Source organism: Papio anubis, chromosome 6 (assembly GCF_008728515.1).
Source record: "Papio anubis isolate 15944 chromosome 6, Panubis1.0, whole genome shotgun sequence".
NCBI lineage: Eukaryota > Metazoa > Chordata > Mammalia > Primates > Cercopithecidae > Papio > Papio anubis.
The window spans coordinates 40836876-40858662 of record NC_044981.1 but is presented as its reverse complement, the minus strand read 5'-3'; the positions used below and the strand labels follow the sequence as shown (position 1 = coordinate 40858662).

The following is a 21787-nucleotide window of genomic DNA, read 5'->3' as shown; positions in this document are numbered from 1 at the left end:
CGATCTCGGCATCTTTGCAGACCCTTAGAAAAATAAACAAACCACCTCCCAAACCCCAGTCGTTAGCTTGCAAAGCGCGTTACAATAACCGGGACGGCTACGCAGGAAGCAATCCTGCACTGGTCTGGGTTTAAGGCGGCAGCTTCCCGGCCACGCTGCCTTCTCCCCGGCCTCGATTTTCCGGCCACGCCGGAGAGTCCGCTGCACCTCGGGGCTGACAGGTCCCGCTCGCGCAGGGCCGCAACTGGGCCCGTGTCCCCCGTCCCATCCTCGTCCAGAGACTCGCCAGCCTACAAAAGGTGCAACCTCACGCACACGCAAAGCGCACAAATAAAGTCAGCAGCGCACCGCCGCGAAGGCTGCGAACAATGCGCCGGGCGACCCGCGCCCGCCGGAGCGCTGCGCCCCGGGGGAAAGGGGACGCGGGCGGGGGCCGCGGCGGAGGACCAGCCGGCCGCGGCGCTGGACACCTTACTTCCTGCTTCCCCGCCCGCGGCCAGACCCAGCTCTGCGGAGGGATATCTCTCCCCTCCTCGGTCCCTCTCCCTCCCTTCCCCCGCCCTCCCCCCTTTTTGCTCCTGCTCCCCCCCCACCCCGCCTTTCTCCTTTTGCAAGAAAATAATTTGACAGTCGATTTGCTGACAGGGGAGGAATTTGCATCCTGGATTTAAAAAAAAAAAAAAAAAGGCCAAGAGGAGCTTGGGAACGGTTGCTAGGGGTGGGTAATGGCTGAAAAAAGGGGGGTACCGGGGAGCGGATAAGGAGGGTTAAGGGAGGGGGCGAGGATGGGGAGCAATGCAAAGGTAAGGCCAGGTTACCGCGGCTCGGCCCCGAGTGGGCTGCGGCCGGGGGAGGGGCGAGAGATACATATGTATTTCTGTCTCCCCAGCACACCCCCTTCCCTCTAAGCGATGGCTGAGAGGCGGTGCATGCAGATGGGGAGTAAGTTTCCTGAAGGGGAGGGTGGATGCACGCGCGCAGCCCGGCGCTGCAAATTTCCACCGGGGAGGGAGAACGGCTGGATGCGGAGAGTTTGGAGTTGCTTGCGGCGGAGGGCAGAAAGGGGAACAGGGCTGGGAAAGGGGGCTGGCGGGCGCTATATCTGGGAGTAAGTTTCCAGCATCAGGAGAGCCTGCACGCTTGCTCACTAGTAAGTTTCTGGCCGGGGAGGGCGCATGGGGAGGAGGAGAGGGAGGGGTGCATGTATATAGAAGGGGGGAGGGGGGAGCAGATTTCCTGCGGGGAGGCTGAATGCATATGGAGAGTAGATTTCCTGAAGGGAGGGTGGAGGCGTAGACGGACCGAGTAAGTTTCTTGCTGGGGTGGTGGAGGAGGTGGTGGGTTGGTGCTTTGGAAACCCAAAGCTTCCTACCCCGGGTGGGGGAGCACACTCTTGCGGCGGGGCGAGGGGCCAGGTTCCCTGCTGGGGAGAGGGGCTTGCATCTGGGGAGTATGTTTCCTGGCGGAGCGATATTTGTTTACAGGCTGAGGGCAGTACTGTAAGTGAGTAGCGCTGAGAGAAGGCGGCTGACATAAATTAATATTGAAATTACTCCATCAGCTCTGCTCGCCCCCCATCTCACCCCCCAAGCGGAGACTGGTCTTCTCGTCGGATTGCCCATGCACTTGTTGCAGAAACAGCCAAGGTAGGCAAGAAGCTTATTAAGTTTCATTTTTTAAAAATTAGTTTGGGGATGCTCCTCGAGAAGACGGGGGTGGGGCGGAGTGGGGAGGGAAGAGTGGGGAGACAGAGAAGGAGAAGTCTCCCCCCCTTTACTTTCACTATGCAAGCAGGGCCTTCTCCCTTCTTCCCTTCTTCCCTCTCTGGGCTGCACAGCATCCCAGCAAAGGGGGAGGGATGAGATGGGCGCTATAACTGGCAACCCTGGCTTAAAGGTAGTGATGGTGGGCTTGCATTTGAGATTGTGATGTTATAAAGGCTTCATTCTCCAGCTCAGAAACCGCAGGACTCTGCCTTTTGGGGTTTTTGACATGATGCATATGTGTATGTATACGCGCCTGCGGGCTCTGTGGGGGCTGGGTACTCCCCAGAAGTTAGTGTGGCCACCCAGATGGGAGCAGTGTGTAAGGGGGTAAACCTGTTCCTTCATTCCCCAACTTCAGTTTGGGAGACTGGGAAGTTACTGCCGGTGGTCTTAAGAAACAGATACTAAAAACCAAACCAAACCACTCATTCACTGGCGGAGGCCGAGAGCACCTGGCAGGCAGCCTCTGGCCAGCACTGGACTGGAGCATGTGCGCCTGCCATCCTTAGCTTACAAGAAAACGCTTTCTGGTTCCTCCGTGTGCCTTCCACTGGCCTGTTAGAGCCAGCTTTGTGGAAACTCTTCCCCAGACTGGAGGCAGCTTTGGCAACTGCCCGTGCTGAAGGGGGTGTCTTCAAGTCAGCGTGGCCTGGGCTGTCTTGTGAAGTGCGTGGAAGTCGTGCTTAGGAATGACTGCCCGGGAGTGGCTAAAGAGTTCATTAAAAAATGTCTCCCGAAAACCGGTCTAGGTGCACTTTTCAGCAGGTCACGGAGGAGAGCTTTAAGAAGGGGAGTTTTAAGTTGTTCCAGTTAGCACCCACCTTCTGCATCACTGACCCTTTTAAGAAAGGAGTTTGGCTATAGGAAGTGTGGTGTTGATGCTCACTGACTGGAGAGGATAACAGCAGGAGTCCTCAGCGCTTAACTAGTTAACCAGCAGCCTTTGCCTCTCCTTCCCTCTGTTTTCTTGGTCCTCAGCCTACTGGTGTCTGCAGAAGAGTTGTAGGTCTTGGCTGTCAGCTACCTTGATGATGCTGGGAGTTTTAACTTTGCTAGGATAATTTTAGCATCTGAGGTCCAACCCAGAGACGTTTAGTAGGGTTAGGGAGTAGCCACTAGGCAGTGGGGTTAACTAAGGTTTGTTAAGCTTTCTGCAATTCTGTAGACAGGCTGTGTTCTAGCAGGGTCGAGAAAAATGGGTTTTAAAAAACTCGCTACACATTGCTGATGGAGAGTGCTTTTTTCCTTTCCTAACTGTCGTCAGATTTCCAGATTGAGGGTTGATACTTGGCAGTTTGAGAGTTGAGTTAGTTGGGAATTAAATATTATTGCTGCTTATCAAATGTTCCTAACTAGGCATTAGTTAAACAAATTAGCTATTATTTTTACCTGATGAAAATCTGAGTCTGGTTGTTGTATTTGCTGGGAGGGTAAACAAAATCTTTATGTATGTTCATTCCAGGGTGGAATTATTTACATGCCTAGCCTCAGAGCCAAGAGCAGTCATTCAGGTTTTTTTCCTTATATTTATGAGATTTATTTTATTGTCTTGCTTTGGCCATTAATCAAGTCACAGTAGGTTTTTTTTTTCTCTTCTACTGAGAATGTTCTTGTGGTAATAAAGGTTTGAAGGCCCATGAATCATAATTCATTCTTTTTAAAATATTGTGGTGATTGTCAGGATCTGATTTATAGGAATTGATACCCAGAGTGACACACCTCTCTGGGCTCCGCCCTTTTAGGCATGTCCGTTTTCGCCAAAGGATTGTTTAGAAGCCAGCTTGACATCCCAAAAAGAGCGTTTCCCTTCTGCTGTAGGAGAAGATTAATTTTGCAGGTTCCATAGTAAACATGGGTCTTTTCACAGCTTGGTAAGCAGGCTTCCACATAGCAGGCATGTGTTATTATCACATAGCATTTATGTGAGCTTGCTGTGAAAACAGTTGTTCTATGAACTGTGTGGAAAGTACTGTTTTGCCTCCTTTAACCGGCTTGGGCCTGTGGTTTTTGTTGAGTTAGGAACTTAAAGTGTAAAAGAGGAGACAGACTATAGTGTTTTTTGCTGCTTATATAATAAAATGTGTGGCCACAAAAAATAAAGCTTGTTTATAATTTTCTTTTTCTCCTTCTTTAATGGGTGGGTTGGTCATAATAACCGAAAGCATGTTTTTTGTTTGTTTGTTTGTTTTTTGTTTTTTGGCAAATGTAAGGATTCTCCTTGAAGTTGATTAGCCAGGAAGTGTTAAAATTGTCTTGTGTTCAATAGTTGGCTCAAGTTTACAGTATTTGGAAAGTGACAAAGAACTTAAACGTGGTTCATGCTCAAGACTGGGGAAACAGCACTGGAAGGAAAGATGGGGAAAGTACCAATTTCTAGCCATTTCTGGGCTTTGGATTTTTTATCTTAAAAGTGCGTGGTTTGATCCGTGAGTTCCCTTCCGGCTCTGAAATTCTGTGTCTTGTAAGCGAGGTCTCCAGAGGTCTTGACAGTCTCTTCCTGAGCCAACGGCCAATTGCTTCATGGACTTGGGTGAGCTGACTAACTTCTGTTTTTGTCTTTTCATGGAGAAAGTGGATTTGATCCTTGGTATTCCAGAAAGGATTCTTGAGTGGCCTGGTGATCTTGACCATCAAACACAAGGAAATAGTTGTGAATAAAGTATTTTTGACAATGCCAGTCAAAAAACAAAACAAAACAAAACAAAAAACAATGCCAGTGTCTTGGACAAAAAAAAAATCCCAATTCTATGCACTAACAGAGAGTAGAGCATGTATATATCCTTGGCACCAAAAATAATTTCTGTTCATCTTAGAAGTTTCTTTTCCAGCCAGCTGGTTAACTTGTCTAAGGTCAAGTCTAAGGTTAACTGAGTTCTTATTCCCAGGCAGCAGGAGGAGGTAGCTTTGGGGATAAGCGGGAGACCAGAAAGCCCAGTGTGCCTTTGCCTGCTTTCTGTGGGTAATTGTGATTTGGCTGAATATTTGTGATAAGGTTCATAATAATGATATAGTATCATTTTTTATCACCAGGATTCTCTGTATTTCACTGTGGGCATTTTTGGGAGAAGCTCTTGATGTTTTTATTGATTTTGGACATTGACATGGAAAGTAAGGATTTAGGGCTGGGCGCAGTGGCTCATGCCTGTAATCCCAGCACTTTGGGAGGCTGAGGCAGGCGGATCACCTGGCCAACATGGTGAAACCCTGTCTGTGCAAAAATTAGCCGGGCATGATGGTGGGTGTCTGTAATCCCAGCCACTTGGGAGACTGAGGCATGAGAAGCGCTTGAACGTGGGAGGCAGAGGTTGCAGTGAGCCGAGATCACGCCATTGCACTCCAGCCTGGGTGACAGAGTGAGACTCTGTCTCAAAAAAACAAAAACAAAAACAACAAAAAAAGAAAAGTAAGGATCTAGGCAAGTGGCTCATACCTGGGTGGTATAAGTGGGTGCTCGTGGTCCTACTCTAAAGGCAGTTGAATTCAGCTTATTTTATTTCTGACCTCATAAAACTGTGTGGCTGAGGGAGGAGGGAGGATTAAAATCATCTGGGATCTTGTGGATGAATGATACTTCTGAATTTGCATGTTGGAGGGAAACCAATAAAATAAAGGAGAACTAACATATAGTTGATTTCTTTTGTGGAGAGAGGAGGACAACAACAACTGGATTCTAGTTACTGGCATGCGTTGCCGCAAGGGTGCTGTGGGCATTTTTAAGGAATAGTATAGTCTCAGTAACATGAGTTTGACCCCAGGGCTCTCTTAATAAATCTTTTTTTCTGGGCTAAAGAAAACACACAACAAAAAGCCTCTGTGGTATTTTCTAAGAATTTTAAGTTCTCAGAGTAGCTGCTTGTAGTAATTTGGTTTACTGAAGAAACAGATGATTCTTGGTTTTTCGTCATGGAAGACAATGAGTTGGCATGGGGTAGCATATGCTGAGCTGTTGGGGTATTGGTTTAGCAACGTAAACATTTCTTTTTAAATGTTTGATAGAGCGGGAAGGGGACAAAGAACCCATGTGCCTAAATAACAGTGATAACTCTGGGCTCAAAGAACGAGAGTTTTATTCATTTGTTTGTTTGTTTGTTTGAGACAGCGTCTCACTCTCTCACTCAGGCTGGAGTGCAGTGGCTCAATCTCAGCTCACTGCAACCTCTGCCTCTTGGGTCCAAGTGAACCTCCTGCCTCAGCCTCCCAGGTAGCTGGGATTACAGGCGTGCACCACCATGCCCAGCTATTTTTTATTTCATTTTAGTAGAGACAGGGTTTCACCATGTTGGCCAGGCTGTCTTGAACTCCTAGCCTCAAGTGATCCACCCACCTTGGCCTCCCAAAGTGCTGGGATGACAGGCATGAGGCACCATACGTGGCCATGGAACAAGGTTTTTTTTTAATGCCATAAGCAGCCCTGGTTTCTTTCATACATGCGGCAGCTTCTTATTGAGGACTTACTATTTACCAGGCACTGTGTTAAAGCTCCAGAAATATACTGATAATTAAAAGAGACATAATCATCTCCTTCTACCCATACCCCTACCCTTACCACCTCACTTACAGTCCAGAGGCAGCCATATAAAGAAATACAGCTTGCCAGTTGTGGTCAGTGCTCTGATGAAACCACAAGTCCAGTGACTTGGATGGATTTCATTAGAGTAGCCTGGAAAGGCCTCTCTGAGGTTTGGGGGTGGCGGGAGACAGCACATGAAGCAGAGGAGAGCCTGTGCAGAAGGACTTTGGTTTTGAGGAGAACTCAAAGAGGCACAGGTGGTCAAGAATGAAGGAGAGAGGGTGGCATGAGATGATTGTGCGGGATTCTCTGGGCTTTGAAAAGGTTTATATTTCATTTGAAGTGTAGTGGGAAGCCACTGAAAGTTTGGAGTGGGGTTGGGCACGGTGGCTCACACCTGTAATCCTAGCACTTTGGGAGGCCGAGGGGGGCAGATAGCCTGAGGTCAGGAGTTCCAGACCAGCCTGGCCAACATGGTGAAACCCTGTCTTTACTAAAAATACAAAAATTAGACTGTGTGGTGGTGGGCGCCTGTGATCCCAGCTACTTGGGAGGCTGAGGCAGGAGAATCACTTGAGCCCAGGAGGCGGAGGTTGCAGTGAGTGGAGATCACGCCACTGCACTCCAGCCTGGGTGACAGAACGAGACTTCATCTCAAAAACAACAACAACAAAAAACCAAACAAACAAAAGAAAGTTTAGAGTGGGAAGCAACAGCCCCTAACTCGTGTTAAAGAGGATTGCATTGGTGGAGAAGAAAGCAGAGAAAGGCAGAGCACAGTAAAGAGGCAGGCTGAGGAGGAGGTGAAGGAGGTGCATGGAGAGGAGTGGGTGGGTGTGAGATACTCATTAGGAGTAGAATGGGCAGGGCTGCTGTGGGGTGGGGAGAAGTATCAAGAACTCCGAGGTTTCTGACTTGTGCAGTTGAGTAGATGGTGCTGCTGTTCGCTGATACAAAGATTGGGAGAGGGAGGTGGGCAAGATATTTTTGTTGGGGCACCGCTAAGTTTGAGATGCCTGATAGACTCAAAGTGGAGATGTTAAGTAGGATAATCTGATCTACCACCTAGCCTGAGATAAAAATATGGGAGCCATCAGCATGGAGAGAGCATTTAAATGCAGGAGAGTGGACAGAATGCATGAAGGAGCCCATAAAGAGAGAAGGACAGGTAGTGTGAAGGGGGTTTGTGCTGTGTGTGCCTGTGCGTGTGTGTGTGTGTGTGTGTGTGTGTGTGTAGTGTTTCATGAGGCTGATAAGGCCAGAAAAGTCACCATTGGATTTGTTTCTTTTTTTTTTTTTTTTTTTTTTGAGATGGAGTCTTACTCTATTGTCCAGGCTGGAGTGCAGTGGTGCAATCTCAGCTCACTGCAACCTCTGCCTCCCAGGTTCAAGTGATTCTCTTGCCTCAGCCTCCCGAGTAGCTGGGACTACAGGCATGCGTCCCACGCCTGGCTGGTTTTTGTATTTTTAGTAGAGATGGTGTTTCAACATGTTGGCCAAGCTGGTCTCAAACTCCTGACCTCAGGTGATCCACCCGCCTTGGCCTCCCCAAGTGCTGGATTACAGGCGTGAGCCACTGCGCCAGGCCCTGGATTTGGCAAAATGGAATCTGTCTGTGACTTGTGAAGAGCAGTTTCAATGGAGTGAAGGATTGGCTAGGACCATGATTGGAGAGGGTTGGGAGGGGATCGTGAGTGAGGAGCTGCGGACAGCATTTGTAGTCAACTCTTTGGCAAAATTTGATGAAAGGCGAGGAGCAGAGAAATGGAGTGCGAGCTGGAAGGATGTGCAAAAGGGAAAGAGGTTTTTTGGAAGGGTTGGTAATTTGTGTGCTGATGGGAAAGATCAGTGGAGAGGGAGTGATTGATCAAGAGAAACGAGTTGGGTCAGTTGAGCAAAAAGCCCGTGAGAAGGTCTGAGGGGAAGATCTGGCCTTTGTAAGGGGGTGGGGGATACTTCAGGGACTTGCTTCATCATGACAGGGGAGAAAAACTGATAAGGGGGCAGATGCTAAGGAGTGGGCAGGCAGGGGACTGTGCGGATGGCCGAGATGTTCTGCCTCCCCAGGCTGAGGCTGCCCTGTCCCTGGGAAGGAGTTTGGGCTTAGGACTTGACACCAGCCAGAGACTCAAGGGTTAAGACTGCATCAGAAATGGTACTGCATTTTTCTGAACATTTGACTGCGTTACTGAGCAGCACAGAGGAAAGAGTGAATTCTTTAGCTTGGAGAAAAGAGTCTTCAGTTAAAATAATTAGGGCCTCGCATTAAATTTATTTGAAAACTATGATTAGAAAAAAGACTTCTGTGATTTTCAGCCCTGTTCAGAGTTGGTGGATACTGTCATAGGTTTTGAGCAAGAAGCTCGAAAGAAAAAAAAAAAAAAAAAAAAAAAAGGCAAAGGCTGCCTCTTGTTTCGGTTGTCTTTTACAAAAAATGTCCCATGGACTGCCAGCCTCGGTGACTCCCAGCTGTGGGGTCTGCAAGGGAGGTGGGTGAAAGAGGAGAGAGTCAGATCTGGATTGAGATCCAGCTCTACACCAAGGTTCTGAATGAGTCGACCTCTGAGCCTCTCTGTATCTGTAAAAAGAGGGCTGGTACCATCTTCACCTGTCCTCTTCAAGTTGTGGGGGGGAATCAGATCATGTATGGAAAGTGCGATGTCAACGGTAAGAGGCATAGAACACAGGCAGCAGCAAGGCGGCTTGATCTTCAGCCAGGTCTCCTTTTCAGATAGAAAATCTGACAGCTAGCGAAACATTTCCCTTGTCCACTCCCACTGTTGTTCCCTACATGTAACTGCCTTCTATTTGGGGTTTTCAAGTTCTCTGTGATCCCTTTAGCGAAACTGCTCTTCTTGTCGGAAGGCTGCCCTCAGAAATGCTGGCTGTGCAGTGCCAGTCTATATAGGTTCAAATTCTGATTCCATATTCAGAATCTGGGACCTGCTCACCCAAAGGGCCAAATAAACTTGGTTTGCTCTGCAAAGAATCATGTGAACTGGGTGCAGGGGAACCTTGAACCTACCCCCAAGAAACCCGACTGAGGTTCTGCAGTCTTGGCCGTCTTCATTTGCATTCAGTGTTTGTTTTGCAAAAAAGGATTGTGCTATAAAGCTGAATCTACCTAAAAGCAGTCATTAGCCCTTAGTCTTACTGTGTATGCTGGAAAGTCAATTCTCATTTTAAAAAGATATCCAGTGCTTTTCACTAATCAGGCTTCTGGCCTCTGCCTAAGAAGGTGAAGCTTTATTTATTTATTTAAAAATTATCTTTATTATGAAAAATCTTTAAAGATACACAAAAGCAGAAGGACTAGTATAATGAACTCCCTTGTACTCATCACCTAGATTTAGCAATTATTGAGATTTTGCTACACCCATGGATGATGGGGCTTCTTCCTGTATTTGTATAATAAATATGTGTTGTTGATTTTGAAAAGCAGTAGAACTGATACCAATTTAGTTTCATAGAGAGAAGGAAGAAATCAACGAAAAATCAGAGAGAGAGGAAATGGAGGCCATCACTGAAATAACTCGCACTTTATAGTTCCAAAGCCTCTTCGACATGTCTTATTCGTGTCCTGCAACAACCAGAGAAGGTAGACATCCTCATTTTGCAGCTGAGGAAACTGAGGCTCGAGAAGTAAAATTGAAAAGTAAAAATAAATGATCAACTAAGAGTCACCTGTTCAGCCAGCATCCAAAGCCCTGATTTAATGCCACAATTTGAATGGTGTCCAAATTTTGTGCACTCTTGAAATAGATAATGCTATACAGCGTTAAGTAAAAGAATGTGGTACAGAATATATGTAAAAGATCGTGGAAATCAGTAAGATCATCTGGGTGTTTTGGGCTTACAACTCCAATGAGCTTAGTTGGAAATACTCAGATGATTTAAGCATGTTTTTGGCATGACATTTTTGAAAACTTAAATTGTCTGCCTCCATTATTCTGGAGCACAAAGCTTTAAGGCTGCCTTATAATGAAGGCCAAGACTTGACTTTAACACATGGGGCAGCTATTTGCCATCAGTCTCCTACTGTCAGCTCTATCCCTTCTGTGGGGCCCCTCAGCAGAGGGACCTGGGTGGTCTAGTGGTCATTTCTAGATGGTGTGGCCTCTAGCCCCTGGGCTCTGACTTTGGAGATAACAGGGCCCTGGACAGCTTGCTCCCTCAGAAAGAATCCTTCCTGAGGGCCCCAGGGGTCTTTGTCATTACAGAGGCTGCTCCTAGGGCCTCTCTTGGTCTTTGGGAAACTGCCCCCAATCTAACTCCTTTGAAAGTTTTTTTTCTTAAAGAAAAAGAGAAAAAGCTGGAGTTGATGCCCAAGGAGTTTTAATAGGAGTGTCGTTTGAGTTCCCTCTGTTGTCATTACAATAGGAGATACCAAGCTCCCTTAAATTCAACTGAAGGACACAGTAATGAGGCTGATTCTGAAGTATTGGGGCTTGAGTTCGCTTTTCTTTGTTAATTGGGTGAATACATGCGAGTTGAGGGGTTTTCAGGGGGAGCCACAGTAGGTAAGGACATTTAGGGGCCTCTTTCCTTTTGAAGAGTCTGAGCTTCTTTAGAAGGCAGTATGGAATTCAAACCTCGCAAACGCTCATTCCTTAAGTCTTTCTTGATGGCTCTGTGTGCCTGGGCCTGGCCAGGGCAGTGGGTGGGCTAGAAGGGGCCATTCCTGGGCTCCTGCTGCTTTATAAGGCTGCTGCTGTCATGCTTACGGTGGGACGTGTCTTTCACCTCTCCGGACTGGGAGCTTGGGGAAGGCAGAACTGGGTCATCACTCATTTCTGTACCCCCCAGCCTCTAGCACAGAGCCTGATACTAGTTAGTGCTGTAAAAACGCTTACTTAAGAATCAGCTGGGTTTTGGTTGTGTGTGTGTGTGTGTGTGTGTGTTTTAAACCTCTGGTTTTCTCCCCATTGGTTCTTGATGGAAGGAGAAATCCAGGCTTCTCTGCTACCAGGCCCAGTCCTTGCAACCACTGAAGAAGACCAGACCTGAGAAATATTTTCTTCCCCCTTGCCTTGCCTTGGCCTTGCAGCCTTTAGCTGGGGTGGTTTAACTGAGCTCTCGAATGCAAATGCTGTCCCATCCCCCATTCCTTTTAATAAGTGACATTTTGTTAAATCAGTTATTCAAGGCCTTATCTATATTTCTGTCTGTGCTGGCTTAGTCAAAATAGGAAAGAGACTGAATATTAGATTTCTTCACCCACCCCCTCCTCCTTCCCCTTTGAGCAACTCTACGTAAGATTTCTGATAGAGGCGGGGTGATGTGTCCTTGAAGAAGTAAATGCTGCGTGCAGAAAAAAATGTAGAGGGCTTTGACTTGTAGCAAATGCTGTTTTTCAGCAGCTGTGATTTTTCCATTTTTCTTTTTCTTTCTGTTTTGATTAGTGGAACTCATTGTGCTCCAGGGTTGGGATTGCGTTGGGGGAGGGTGCAGAGGGAACAGCATTTACTGGGAGAGCTCGAGTTGGGGAGGGGAAAGGAGAGAAGGGATTTATTGAAAATATATGTCTACTTCTGCTATGATAAAGCGGCAGGCATGTAAAAATGCAACCGGGAAATCATTATTGTGGTAATGTAGGCAGAGCTCGGCTTTCTCATTAACAGAGCTTAGCCCACGTGGAGGAGGGGGCAGCCAGGCTACTTTGAGAGTTGGGGTATTCAATAATAGCAGAAACTCAGGGGATTGTCTCCATCCCCCTTTCTCACCCCCTCCAGCTGCCTTCTCCTTTCTTTCTTCAATCAGTTCGTAACCTTTTAAAAGCTGCTTGTTGGATTTTGTGGTCTTCTTCCTCACCCCTGCCACCCCAAAATGCTGTAAGAACTGTTTAATTTTTAAAGTCAGAGGGAATTAAAATACGTTTTCTCTTGGGAATTCGAGGAGAATTTTGGCAACATATTGTGAGTCAGAGATTGGATGTCTTTTGCCTCCCAGAGCACACCAAAAAGAGCCTATTTAGGGGCTCAGGAATTTGCATAGGCCGTGGGGTATCAGAATTAGGGCTCCAGATCGCTTTAGTAGTAGTAACTGCTATATATAGAAAGCTTACTATGTGCCTGGCCTTGTGTGGATATTTTAGTCATTTCATTCTCCTACAATTGCAAGAAGCAGATGTGATACCCACTTTACACTTGAGGAAACTGAGGCTCGGGGGGTTTCAGCAACTTGTTTAAGGACAGGTGCTGCGTGGCAGAGCTAGTATCCAAAGTCAGGACCCGCTCCAAAGACTGGCTCCTGATCCTTAGACTATGCTGCCTTTAGAAATTGCCTAGTCACTGTATGCTTGCTATGTACAGACCTCTAGACTCTAAGAACCTCAGCAAAATATCTAGAGCTGCCAATGAGGCCTGCCGTTGACAGCTACGGGTAGAGTGCTCAGGATGTTTAAGAGAATCTTTCCTGAGTTCCTGGAGTGAGCTGTTATTCTAAGGAAGGTCAAGGGTCTCATAGCCTTGTTAGAAGAGATGAGTGCCCTGCCCCCATCCCCTGCCAGGCCACGGTGGGTGGCTTTGCTGACAACTTGTTCATCAAGCATTTATTGAGTGCCTGCCGTATATCAGGATTGTCCCAATGGCTGGAAATGCCAGGACAAATAAGAGGAGCTCAGAGTCTAGCGAAGGACGGTCATGTGAAAATGGAAATATGACACACAGTGATGCCTACCAGAAAAAGGCAGAATTTCTGAAGAAGTTCACAGGACATACTGTCTGGAGCAGCTAGGCTTATCCCTCTGTCTTTCAGTTTGGGCTACTATAACAAAAATATAATAGACTGAGTGGTTCAAACAATAAACTTTTATTTCTAACAGTTCAGAAGGCCAGGAGGTCTAAGAACAAGGCAGGGGCAGATTTGGTCTTAGATGGTCATCTTCTCACTGGGTCCTCACATGGCGGAATGGGCCAGGGCGCCCTCAGAGTCCCTTTGTTTGTTTGTTTTGGAGTCTTGTTTGTTTGTTTATTTATTTATTTCTTTATGAGATGGAGTATTGCTCTGTCGCCCAGGCTGGAGTGCAGTGGTGTGATCTCAGCTCACTGCAACCTCTGCCTCCCAGGCTCAAGTGATTCTCCTGCCTCAGCCTCCCGAGTAGCTGGGACTACAGGCTCCCGCGCCCCCCAATCCACGCCCAGCCAATTTTTGTATTTTTAGTAGAGACGGGGTTTTGTCGTGTTGGCCAGGCTGGTTTCAAACTCCTGACCTCAGGTGATCCGCCCCACGTCTCTGCCTCCCAAAGTGCTGGGATTACAGGCGTGAGCCACCACGCCCAGCCAACTTCCAGCTTCTTAAGTGTATACCATGTCTTATTTATTGTGTCCTCAGCACCCATCCTGGGGCCTGGCACGTACTGTCTCACAGACAGTTGCCAGATGATGAGACTGGAGAAGTGAGCAGGGATTGGGCAGGGAGAACCTGATGTCATGTTAGGGAGTGTAGTCCTGACCCTGCAGGTAGTAGGGGAGTCACTGAAGGTTTTGGAGTTAGGAAGTATGTGTCGGGGAATGGGGTCCAGTCTGGAGGGGTTGAGTCTGCAGGCCAGGAGACCACTTAGGAAAGTGTTGGAAACACAGCGGCAAGTGGCAGTGATGTTGAAGGAGAAGCATTGCCATCTTTCTACGGCACAGCCTGCCATTTCTCTCTCCATCTTGCCTGCTCTTTTTCAGTTTCTAAGAGGCACTTTCACTTCTGTGTCTGTCCCCTTTTCTTCCTTGAGGCCCCTGGCCATGTACTCTGTGACACTCCCTTTCCACTCTCCACTCTTTTGGTGGGCTGCCCTCCTTCCCCTCTCCTCCCATCCTGTGCTTACCTGTGTGATTCCCTTCAGGGCAGGCCGTATGCTGTGTCCTCCCCGTATCTAAACCCTCTGGTCTAATCTGCACAGAGGCACAGAACACAGAGCCTGGGGTCTCAGCCTTCTGTCCTCCTCAACTCGTATCTGCTCCTTCTGTGAGGATACTTTTAGGGGCTTAAATTTAAAAGCTTGGAAAGAGTTTTAAAAAGGCAAGTAGCTGAGATGAATCTAGTTTTAACTAGGATGGCAGAATTTGGAAAAGCATGCGGGGTTATTTTCTTTCTTTCTCTTTCTCTCTTTCTCTCTCTCTCTTTCTCTCTTTCTTTCTTTTCTTTGTGACAGAGTCTTGCTCTCTTGCCCAGGCTGGAGTGCAGTGGTATAATCTCGGCTCACTACAACTTCCACCTCCCAGATTCAAGCAATTCTCCTGCCTCAGCCTCCCAAGAAGCTGGTACTACAGGTGTATACCACCGCGCCTGGCTAATTTTTGTATTTTTAGTAGAGGCGGGGTTTTGCCATATTGCCCAGGCTGGTCTTGAACTCTTGACCTCAGGTGGTCCGCCTGCCTCGGCCTCCCAAAGTGCTGGGATTACAGGTGTGAGCCACTGCACCTGGCCAGGGGATTGTTTTCTTTAGGAAGGTGAGGCAATGTGCTCTGGCCATGGCGACCTCACCTTGTATATGTTGGGGGACAGGATACATTTTAAAAAGTAACAGCTGCAGCTGCTTACCTGCTCACAGTGACTCACTCTTGTAATCCCAGCACTTTGGGAGGCCGAGGTGAGCAGATCACTTGAGGTCAGGAGTTTGAGATCAGCCTGACCAACATGGTGAAACTCCATCTCTACTAAAAATACAAAAATTATCCAGGTGTGGTGGTGGGCACCTGTAATCCCCAGCTGCTCGGGAGGCCGGGGCAGGAGGATCGCTTGAATCTGGGAGGTGAAGGTTGCAGTGAGCCGAGATCATGCCATTGCTCTTGAACCTGGGTGACAGAGTAAGACTCCGTCTCAAAAATAAATAAATAAATAAACAAACAAGTTAAATAAATAACAGCTGCCTAGTGCAGATGCACACCATCATTTTAGGTCTGTTACCCCATTTAACCCTCAGAGCAACTGCATGAGGAAGGCATTCTTATCCTTATTATACAGGTGGGGAAATGGAGGCACAAAGAGATGCAGAAGCTCTTTCAAGGTTGTATGGCTAGTAAATTGCAGGGCAGGGATTCAGACTCAGGAACTCAGACCTGGGTGACTGTAAAACCAGATTCTTTTCCCCCTTGCTTATCCTACCTCCCATTTCGCCTTACCAGACAGCATGGCCTGAGTTTCCTTCAAAAATATGACTGATAATATGGTGGAAGGAACACCACGCCAACCCTCTGGGGCTATTCGTGGATAGCAGTCTAACTCTTGGAGCCTCATTTTCCTTGTCCTCTCAGTACCTTTGTTTTACTGACTGAAAAGGTTTATTTTGAGAGTAAAATGAGATTTAAAAAAATGCAAAAGTGCTTTGAGAACTGTGAAGCCATATTCTTTACTCTTCTGCATAATCATTTTCTGAGGGGGTGAAACTCTGTGAGGGTGGGATCTCAATGCCGTCCCTGGGCTTTGGGCACGATGGGTGTGTGGTTCACACACGTTGTTAGCTTCCAGAAGTGTTTGGGGCTGAATGGGCTCTCAGGTCTGCCCCAAATTGTTCCGCATGATTTGGGGGAACCGTTGGTGGCTGGGCTGCAAGTGGGAGAACCTCCAGCCAGAGCTGGAGTGCCCTTGTGTGTCCTTAGGAGGATCACTTCACCTTCCTGAACTCTGTTTCCTGAGGTGGTCACATCTACTTGGTTATTAGGAAGATTAACTAGCAGAATGTGTGTAAAAATCCACACCTGCTAAGCAAGATGGTGATGACATATTTGTGGAACGGAAGTCATGGGCTCTGTAGTCTCTGGACCAGGCTCATCAGCCTTCCCTGGTCAGAATGTTCTGCCTCACATTTACACCATAGTCTCCTGCTTCTAAGGCCTGGAGCAGACATAATTGAAAGCTTTGTTAGCGTTAAGATTTTTTCACTGAAATTGTATAAATGGTAAGTGAAAGTAGTTCATGTGTGTGTATGTGTATATATATGTGTGTATATATATGTGTATATATATGTATGTGTGTGTGTATATATATATAGTAGAGGGAGATTGCAAATAATTCATAGTGATTATAGAGAATTTGGAAAATACTGACACAGATAAGGAATAAAATAAAAATGGGCTTTAATTCCTCCCTGTTAACATTTTAATATATTTCCTTCCAGTATTTTTTCTAGGCAGTAAAGTCTAGTGATTAAGAATTTAAGCACTGGGCTGGGCGCAGTGGCTCACACCTGTAATCCCAGCACTTCGGGAGGCTGAGGCGGGCGGATCACGAGGTGAGGAGATCGAGACCATCCTGGGTAACAAGGTGAAACCCCGTCTCTACTAAAAATACAAGAAAAAATTAGCCAGACGTGGTGGCGGGCGCCTGTAGTCCCAGCTACATGGGAGGCTGAGGCAGGAGAGTGGCATGAACCTGGGGGAGGACAGAGCTTGCAGTGAGCCGAGATCGCGCCACTGCACTCCAGCCTGGGCAACACAGCGAGACTCCGTCTCAAAAAAAAAAAAAAAAAAAAGAATTTAAGCACTACAGTCAGACTGCCTGGGCCTGTGCTTAGCAGATAGTAAGTTCTTAATAAATATTAGCTATGATATTATGTTTTCAAAATCATATTAGGGTTCTTTTGAATGTGATTTAATACTTACTCATTAAATATTTCTTGGAAACTTTAAAAAAATTACTTATTATCCTTTTTTTTTTTTGAGACGGAGTCTCGCTCTGTCACCCAGGCTGGAGTGCAGTGGTGTGATCTCGGCTCACTGCAAGCTCCGCCTCCTGGGTTCACGCCATTCTCCTGCCTCAGCCTCCTGAGTAGCTGGGACTACAGGTGCGTGCCACCACGCCCAGCTAATTTTTTTGTATTTTAGTAGAGACAGAGTTTCACCGTATTAGCCAGGATGGTCTCGATCTCCTGATCTTGTGATCCACCTGCCTTGACCTCCCAAAATGCTGGGATTACAGGCATGAGCCACCATGCCCTGCCGCTTATTATCCTTTCATATGGACTCTATGTTCAACAGATACTTATAGAGCACCTACTGTTTACAGGGCACTGGGTCCCATAACTTATTTTATTTATTTATTTATTTATTTATTTATTTATTTATTTATGAGACAGAGTCTTACACTGTTGCCTGGGCTGGAGTGCAGTGGTGCAATCTCAGCTCACTGCAACCTCCGCCTCCCAGGTTCAAACAATTCTCCTGCCTCAGCCTCCTGAGTAGTTGGGATTACAAGTGCCCCCCCACCGCCCCACGCCCAGCTAACTTTTGTAATTTTTTTTTTTAGTAGAGATGGGGTTTCACCATGTTGGCCAGGATGATCTCGATCTCTTGACCTCATGATCTGCCCGCCTCAGCCTCCCAAAGTGCTGGGATTACAGGTGTGAGCCACCATGCTTGGCCTCCATAACTTATTTAACTAATCCCTATTATTGGGAATTTGCCTTCTTTATCATTTTTTAACTATTATAAATAATGCTTTGATAAATATCCTTGTACATAAATCTTTGAGTACATCTTAGATTCTTTTTTGGGGGTAAATTCCTAGAAAGGAATATTACTCTGTCGCCCAGGCTGGAGTGCAGTGGTGTGATCACAGCTTACTATAGCTTCTACCTCCTAGGCTCAAGCAATCCTCCCACCTCAGCCTCCTGAGTAGCTGGCACTACAGGAGTGCACCACCACGCCTGGCTAAGTTTTTGTATTTTTTGAGGAGATGCACCCGGCTCTGTATACATGCCAGCCGTGTCTCCTCAAAAAATACAAAAACTTTTAAAGAGCTTAACCTTAATTAATATTTTCACCATTTTCTGGACAATTCAGGCCACTTACAACACTTAGGCTCTTTTTACCTCCCTTATGCCTTTTGAAGTCTTGTGTGTCTTACTTCTCTCTCTATTAAACCCCAGAAGACATTATTTTCTTATTTGTTTGGTTGGTTTTCTTTCTTTCTTTCTTTCTTTTTTTTTTTTTTTTTTTGAGACAGAGTTTCGCTCTTTTTGCCCAGGCTGGAGTGCAATGGCATGATCTCGGCTCACTGCAACCTCCACCTCCTGGGTTCAAGTGATTCTACTGCCTCGGCCTCCTGAAGTAGCTGGGATTACAGGCACCCACCACCACACCCAGCTAACTTTTTTGTAGTTTTAGTTGAGACGGGGTTTCACCATGTTGGCCAGGCTGGTCTTGAACTCCTGACCTCAGGTGATCCACCCACCTTGGCCTCCCAAAGTGCTGGGATTACAAGCGTGAGCCACCATGCTCAGCCCATTGTTTTATATAGACAATAATAATTTAGATTAATCCACATACGTACTCTTTTTGCTGTTCTTCATTTCTTTCCATTTAAGCATGCTTCTCTCTCAGCTTAATTTCCTTCTACCTGAATAACTCCTATTAGATGTGTGTGTGTATGAGTGTGTGTAATATGTGTGTGTGTGTGTGGTGGAGGGTGTCCAGTTCTCTCAGTTTTTGTTTGCCTGAAAATGCCTTTTATTCACCTTCATATATGGGAGACTTTTTTTCCCCTGTATATAGACTTTGGGCTTGTTTTATTTTCTTTCAGTCCTTTGGAAATGTCATTCCATTGTCTTCTGGCTTCCTTCATTTCTGTTAAAAAGTCATCTGTCAGTTTTATTGTAGTTTTTCTGAAAGTAACATATCTTTTTTTCCTCTTTGGCTTTGTTTTTTTAGCAATTTGACTATGATCCGCTGTGGAGTTTGGACTGCTTCTGTAAATCATGGCTCTGTGTTTTTGGTCAGTTTTAGAAAATTCTTGGAGCATTCTCTTCCGATATTGCTTTTACCCTTTAATCCTGTCCTCCCCTTCTCAGACTCCCGCACATATGTTAGACCCTTTCATGGTATCCTACATGTCTCTGGAACTCATTTCTGTATTTTCTGTGCTTTTATATATTTTTTTCTGCTGACCCATCTTCCACAACATCAGCCATTTCTTCTACTATTCCTTTCTGTTGTCAAGCCCATCTATTCAGTTCTCTCTTTTTTGAAAAACAGAGACAGGATCTTGCTCACTCTGTTGCCTAAGCTGGAGTACAGTGGTACCAACTTGGCTTACTGCACTCCCAAACTCGTGGGCCCAAGTGATCCTCCTGCCTCAGCCTCCCGTAGCTGGGACTATAGGTGTGCTCCACCATGCTTGGCTAATTAAAAAAATTTTTTTTTTTTTAGAGATGGGGTCTTGCTTTGTTACCCAGGCTGGTGTTGAACTCCTGACCTCAAGTAATCCTCCTGCTTTGGCCTCCCAAAGTGCTGGGATTATGAATGTGAGCCACCATGTCTGGCCCTTGTAATTTTAAAGTTCTGGCCGACAACTTCAATATTTGGATACCTTCTGAGGTTTGTTTTTATTGACTATATTTTTTTTCTTGGTTTGGTCCTATTTCCTGACATGCTTGGTGATTGTTGTTTGAGTGCTGGGCATTTTACCATGGAAAATGTAGAGGCTCAGTTAAGGCTGGTGTATTTGTTATTTGCCCTTACTTGTACAATGGTACAAGGAGGCCTTGGTAGGCCCTGATTTCAGAGTTTTGTCTGCCTGCCACTGTAAAACTACCAACATCTCTGCTTAATGCATTAGTGTTTTAATAGCTTTTTTTTTTTTTTTTCTGTTTGGATTCCTAGGTTTTAGCTCTGTACACAGAAGACTTAGGTGTGTGTCAGTGCCTTGAGGAGAAATCGCTTACGGAACATTGTACTCATTTCTTTGGGGTTCACTTTTTTATCTGGTATCTTGGTCTCCTAAATCTTGGATATTTTCATAGCCCTGAACTCCAGTTTTTGTCTTTTCAGCCCAGGAAGAAAGCTGCTGAAAGCTTTCATTTACTGCTTTCTGTTTTACCTCTGTGTTCCTCGTACCAAATTGGCAAGTGTCCTGAGGGAAAACAGTAGCTACTAATACATAGCTCACCTCTCTGCATTTCCCTTTCCTCTAGGAGCCTGGTCCCTCAAGTCCTAACTGCCTTGTTGTATTTCCACACCTTCAAAACATTATTGTTATAATTATCTTGTATTTTATCTATCTTATGTAGCTATTCTGTACCAGAGGACTAGTTTAATATTCACTGCCCCATAATACCTGAAAGTGAAGTCTAATTTTGTATCCTTTATTATTTAACTTTAGAAGGATTTTCCATGTCTTTAAAAATTCTTCTTTAGGTGTTTTTTTTTTTTTTTTTTTTTTTTTGAGACCAGAGTCTCACTCATCCTCCCAGACCTAGGTGCAGTGGCATGATCTCTGCTCACTGCAACCTCCACTTCCTGGGTTCAAGTGATTCTCCTGCTTCAGCCTCCTGAGTAGCTGGGACTACAGGCGCCTGCCACCATGCCTGGCTAATTTTTGTATTTTTAGTGGGGACAGGGTTTCACCATATTGGCCAGGCTGGTCAATTTCTGACCTCAGAGTTATCCCACCTCGGCCTCCCAAAGTGCTGGGATTACAGGTATGAGCCACTGTGCCTGGCTCATCATGTGATTTTTAATATTTGTACATAACTCCCTGTTATGGCTTTTATGATCTACTCACATTTTCTTCAATTGTCAGATACTTAGGTCATTTCCCACAGTTTGCTTTTATGAATAATACCACCACAAATGACTTTGTATGCTTTTGCCAAAGCATTTTATTCATATTTTAAAAGTGTGGAGTAGAAATGATCAGAGTTGAAAATACCAATCAGTAGTGATTGTTTTTATGCATATAGCATGTACAAAAATAAAACTATAGACCTTTTCTCTCTTGGATGGTTCAGAAAGAAGCTTTCCTTTTTAAAAACTATTTTTATTTCTTGAGAAATATTCATATAATGCTCACCACGTGCCAGACATTCTTTTACATGCTGTGTAATACTGACTTTAATTCTCCCAGGAGCCCTAGGACACAGGTATTATTACGGGTCCTCTTTTTCAAGAAGAGGAATCTGAAGCATGAGGGAATAGGTCGCTTGCCCACGGTACAGTTGTCAGTGGCAGAGCTGAGCCATGCATTCTGACCTTAGAGCCTGTACTGTTAACTGCTATAGTATACTACCATGAGCTCATCGTTCTAATTTATTATTACTTTCTTTCTAACCATTTTAGCTTATTTCAGGGCTTCCTCAGTCTTCTCTTAGTTGGGCTTTTTTTTCTTTCTCGGGTTGGGGGATGGGCATGAAGGTGGGGACAATTTGGGACAGAAGGTTCTATTGACAGAAGGCGCATTTGGGACCTGGTCTCAGACATGGCGGCTCACTTCATAGCTTGAGCAGGTAAGGTTGCCTAGTGGCTTATATTGTATCTGTTGTGGGGTGGGGGGCATAGTGGGGGGTCCCTGGTGTGTATTTCGTGACAAGGGAATTTCTGCTGCCACCTCTGGCTTGACCGGCTAGTGTTGGCTGGGCCACTGCCTTTGCAGTTTAGACATGAAGAGTAATTTAATCTGTCTCTTCCCTCCCTTCCTCCAGTTCTACTTAGCGTAAGGATAAAGAGGTGTAAATAGAGGGCCCACTAATTGGAGTATCAGGGCAGCCACAGGGCAGTAGGGAATGAAAGGATTAAGCGCTGGTGCT

The 21787-nt window shown here is 46.0% G+C and overlaps 1 protein-coding gene across 16 annotated transcripts in view; it reads left to right on the top strand.

The window, feature by feature from the left end:
* The first annotated feature begins 615 nt into the window (after positions 1-615).
* The window catches only part of TRERF1 (transcriptional regulating factor 1), a 226742-nt gene continuing 205570 nt past the window's right edge, over positions 616-21787 (top strand). For 12 of the 16 annotated variants that reach the window (XM_021937280.2, XM_021937279.2, XM_021937278.2 and 9 more), the window contains exons 1-2: positions 702-1150; positions 1562-1646. The gene's annotated coding sequence lies outside the window, so the exon portion shown is untranslated. Of the gene's footprint in view, positions 1151-1215; positions 1306-1484; positions 1647-21787 lie in introns of those variants that run through there. The other 4 variants (XM_021937266.2, XM_021937265.2, XM_021937263.2 and 1 more) reach the window with 4 other exon arrangements.